Source organism: Lucilia cuprina, chromosome X (genome assembly GCF_022045245.1).
Source record: "Lucilia cuprina isolate Lc7/37 chromosome X, ASM2204524v1, whole genome shotgun sequence".
In the NCBI taxonomy this organism is placed as follows: Eukaryota; Metazoa; Arthropoda; class Insecta; order Diptera; family Calliphoridae; genus Lucilia; species Lucilia cuprina.
Genome location: NC_060949.1, coordinates 7552144 through 7557894, shown reverse-complemented (window position 1 = coordinate 7557894; position 5751 = coordinate 7552144).

Here is a 5751-nt window from a genome sequence, read left to right as displayed (position 1 = left end):
AAAACAAAAGTGTACCAAGATTTTCACACGACACAACCCGATCGTAAATAAAACTCATAGCAAGAGGGTAAAAATTACAAAAATTATCTTTAGTCAGTGTTGCCAACTCGTCCAAGGCCAATAAAATAGAGCAAAAAGCACCAATCATAATTTTAAATAATAGGTGTAAAGGAGCAGGATGTAAAAATACAAAATTTGGTTTTTTGAAAATGTTATTGCTAGTTTGAACAAAAACATAAAAATGAATCATTTCATTTAAATATAGCAATTCATTTAAACATAAACCGTTAACAATATGTAAGTACATTCATTATCAAATAAATCAATATCCTCTTCTGTGCAATCATTAGGCCACAAAACAGTTTTAGTAAAATATTTTGACTTTTTGTAAGTATCATTACTATTAATTTTATTATAAACATGTGGTGGTAGTTGAAAATTGCTACAACATGCATTTTCAAATTTTAAACCATATTTGATGTGTAACAGACCATTTGCTGAATTTAAGGACAATCGGTTTCTTATTTTAGTTTTAAACAAATTCATCAAACTAAATGTTATTTATACCTCAGCATTAGTGAGATCGATAAATGGGGTTTCTCCCAAAGAATCTTTAAAATCATGGACTTCAAACCAAAACTCGTTAGTTCTTTGTGTATTTTTCCATTTATGTAGTGTAAGATTATTAAGGCTTATTTCGATTTTATTTATTACATTAGGATCTTTAATAAAATCGTTTATAAAATATATAATTGCATTATTATTATTTTTTAAAATATATTCACGCTAATTAATGATAAGTTTTGCAACAATTAAAATTTTTTTGGAAGTTTTCTTCTTAACTCAATTACAAGATTTTTTATAAATTCAATTAGGTTTTTTTTATGATGTGTTTGTCATTTTCAAATATGTATCCTAATTACAAAATTCATTAATATTTTCATTTAAATTACCTTTCAAATAATCAAAGTTTTCATTCGAAGCTATTATTCTGTTTGCAAGACTTTTCAATAAGTAATATAAATCATTGTACAATTTCACATGGTCGGCGTTAACTGACTTACATGCCAAATTCACTTTTTCAATTTCATCCAAAATTGAACCCAAGTAAAACAAATAAATAAAATTTTTACTGTCATTGTACATATTTTTCAGCAAATTGGAAACAAAACAATTGCCTTTTAATGAGTTAAAATGAGCTTTTAACTCTAACCACATCTTCAGTATTACCTTTACAGCCTTTTCTATGGACAACCACCTATTATTAGACACCATTGGAATTTTTTGAGGATTCATATCTTCATTGTTTAGAAGCTTATAAGTTTTAGCATATGATTTTTGTCTAACTGGAGAATGAGCAAACCAGTTATGAGTTTTTTTTACAAGAAATTCCAAATTATTTGGAAAGCTTTTTCGGTTGCCCCACATACTATTGTATGGAGTGACATACGCATCGGACCAAAATTAAATGCAAGCCATTGTGTGTTCCCGTCATAACCGCAGCGTTGTCTGATCTTATGGCTACTAAATTTTTAAAATCAAGCTCCAGAATATTTATTAAGCGTTCTAATCCATATAAGATATAATCAGCAGTACCTCCTTGTAAATCTATTAAGCCAAGGAATGTTTGAATGATTGAGAGGTCTTTGTTGTGCATTTATTTCACAATGACAGAAAATACATAATGCCTTCGACTGGTCTTATGCTGGCTTTAGCCATTTCTTAAATGCTGGAATAGTCTCCCAAACTTTTCTATACTTTTGTCGATCCATCTAAATAATCTAAAAATTTTAATATGTAAACATCTTAAGAAGTTTATTGTTACTTATTTTCAATAAAAAACTTCGAAATTCATTCTTTTTGAAATATTTTGATATTTCTGGGAACTATAATTCCTTATAACTTGTTTAATCTGTTGTTTTTAAATTGATTGAAAACTCCAGAAACGTTGCACAAAAATATTTTCAAAAAACAAAAATACTTATATTTAAAAAAGTACATACTTCGATAAAAAGTACTAAATGCAATGAAATAAGCGGTTAAGAAACTCAATGTCAAAAAGAAATGAAAATAATATCATAGTTGCATAAAAGCATCAAAAACAGTCGTTAAGAAATTTGATGTGAAAAAGAAATTATAAAATGTCATATTTGTATAAAAAAGCACTAAAAGCGCCGTGAGAAGTTTTAAAAAGCACTTTAAATGTATGTATGTATGGGGGCTAGGGTCAAATGAAGCACGATCACAATAAAAAAGTAGTATTGTCATTTATTGTTCTATTAAGCTAATTTTTGCTGATTTTTGTTGACATTAGAAAACATTTAACGTACATAAGAGCATTTTCAATAGCAATCGTCCTTGAACCAAAAAAAGAGTATGTGCCAAATTTCATCAAATTATCTTGAAAATTGCGACCTGTAGCGTGCGCACAAGGACTCAGAAAGTGTTTCTGAGGCGATTGGTATACTTTAAGGTGGGACTAAGACCAATATTTTTGGGTGTTACAAACTTCAGCATAAACGCATAATGCCCTCCCCACTATAGTGGTGTAGGGTATAAAAACTAGAGTACATAAAGGGAGCTCCGTTTCTCTAATCGAAATTAAATTAAAAATTTGGATTATAAAAATATGAAAAATGAGTACAGACAAAAATTTATATATTTTTTTAGATTATATGTAGCATCACTGAATTACTGTGTTGTTTACTTTTTATGTTTTGTTTCTTGCTTTGTTTGCTTTTAGAGTAAAAGGGGCCACAAAAAATCACTTTGCCTATTGTTTATATAGGTACATAACAATATTTTTAATACTATTTTTTAAACATTTTATGTTAAAAAATTAATCCTTGTGAAGAATAAACATTTTTATTTTCTTTGAATTTGTTTTATCTATAAAATTTGACATTTTACTTGTTGTGAAATTTGATCATAACAAGCGTAATTATAAGTGATTTTTTAGTATTTTCTCACCACTACAATAACAGTTTCTTAGACCTGGTACTTTTTGAGAGAAACTTTTTCTTAATTCTCTTTTGAAGTTTTCTTTATGTCCGCACATAGAAACATTTGTTTCAGAAACTACGTGTTATTTGCATTGATTTGCTGTTGTACGAATGAAAAGAATAACAAAAAAAGTTTCCGAGTACGAGAAACTCCGTAATGCGAGGAAGATAAATAATATTCTTTCTCTCTCACGCAGAATCAAAATTTTCCAAAAAAAAAAAGTTTCCTAGTGTGGACCGGAACTTAGCATCTCACTTTCTGGGCTTGGCTGTTTTTTCGGCAATTCACACGTACACGACCCGATCGTAAACAAAACTTTTAGCGAGTGCGTGAAAATTACAAATTTGGCAATGTTGCCACTTTGGTTATTATTAACCAAAATTGGTTATTTTTATTTTGCATGTGTACATGTGAATTATTTTTTCGCTTTGGTTTTTTGCAAACAATTGTACAAATGCTGTTTGCTTTTATTATCTTTTTAAAATGAAAAAAATATCATTGACCACTAGTAATAAACCAACTATTTTTCATACCAAACATCAAAGAAGATGGGTATATTGATTTTATCATTCCGTTTGTATCACATCGAAATATTGGTCCTTATTAAATTCTAAGACGATTAAGATATGTCCGTCTGTCTGTTGAAAACACGATAGAATCGAAACGAAACATGATAGAGAGCTTAAGTTTGCAAACTATTTAAGTTAACCCAGTTTGCTTGGTATTGAAAATGAGCAATATCGGCCAAAGATTTCACCTATTTGGCCCTATTCAGAAAATTACAATTTTACTATTAACTGGTTTGAAAAAGCATATATATCTACGAAATTCGACATAAACAAGATTTTTTGGAGCCGAAATGTTTTAGTCAAAGCATATGAGGATCGGCACATAATTGAACCTACTCTCCATACGAACTCTCCTACTGATTAACGCAAAAAGTAATTATTCAGTAAGTTTTTATTGGTTACTGACAAAATTTTCAATATTGTGAAAAACAAGAAATTAGAAATCATTGTTCTCTCATCTTCACAAAAATGCATAAATGAAAACTAAAATTTAACAAGTAAGAAGTTATAGCCGGGCGAGGCCGACCATATAATACCCTACACCTGTATACGAATAAATGTGATTTAGTTTTCATAAAGCATTTAAGTTGAATTGTACCTTGCCTCAGATATACTAAAGCCATTTACTGTTTAATGAAACTGTGGATATTTAAGTAAAATTTTGATGGGGGCTTTTTAGAGGGGGGTCAAATGAAGTCCTATAATTGTAAAGTTTATCAGGGTTATTAAGACTAGTATAGTACTTGATTTTGCAGATTTTTGTCGAGATACGAGTATATTAAACATAATTATGAACTTAAAAGCAATATTTGGCAGGTTCAGTTCTATGGGGCCTAGGTGAAATAATGGACCGATGTTAACTATTTTCGATAGGCTTCGTCTACGGTATAATAGAAGATCATGTGCCAAATTTCATTGAATTATCTCCAAAATTGCGACCTGGAGTTTGATTACAATGTTTAAAAGCCCTATTCGGGGGTATAGTTGTATGGGGGCTAGGTGAAATAGTTGACCGATCTTAACCATTTTCAATAGGGTTCGTCCCTGGGGAGATAGAAGATCACGTACCAAATTATCTTCAAAATTGCGGCCTGTAGTTTGTTTACAAGGACGGGCATAGCTAAATCGACTCAGAAAATGATTCTTAGCCGATTGGTATACTTTAAGGTGGGTATAGGACCAATATTATTGTGCGTTACAAACATCAGCACAAACCCTCCCAACTAAAGTGGTGTAGGGTATAAAAATAATATTAATCTAACACAAAACCAATATTTTTTTAGTTTAAAAGTAGCGAATATTTTTTCAAAAGTTTCCCAAAAAAGTTTCCTAGTGTGAACCATGTCTATGCGTATGAGTAGTCTGTGTAGATTTAGTAACGCCCAAAATACACTGGGTATAGGAGTTGCCTATTGTGTTTACAGTATTCCGTACAATCTAGTAACCCAGCAAAAGATATGAAATTTTTGGTAATGGTCAGTAGTTTTTTCATATATTACTTGGTAATGTGTGTTCATTATCAGCCACATTATTTTATTTAGCTGAAGGAGTTGAATGATAGCGTAGTAAGGAATAAAAATACTTCTTCGTTGACATTTAGAGCCAGTGAGAATACGAAGCAGAGACTTCGGTATGTTAGTTAAACGTTCTATTCACTAACTACTTTTTAATTATTTTATTGCGCGTCAAATGATGGTTTTCAGATACAAATTAAATTTTGTTTTCTTTTTTATAAATGTAAGTAGTAATCATTGAAAAGTAAGTGAATATGGAAATACAGTTTATTACCGAGTTTTTGCTGGATAAACAACTTATTACCAAAAAATAAACGGCTTGCTAGATCACAGAGGAGGAAGTTTTATAATATAGTTAAAGAAATCATAGCAGTTCAATCTTTCGACCATCCAAAGAAAAACTCTAATTCTTTTTCAATAATAGTGCTTTTAGAAAAACTTTGAAATTGAAACTGTAATTTTTCTTACAGTATATGTTCATCAATTACGAAATTATAAATTTTTTTATAAACTATTATAATATTTAGATAAGAAATTTCTGCATGATTATTTTATGTTGGGATGATGAATACATCCGACTATTACATTATCAAAAAACAAGCTCCTTATTGTATTTTTTTTTTTTTTTTTTTTTTTTTTGAGGACTATCTTAATACCAAGGCAGA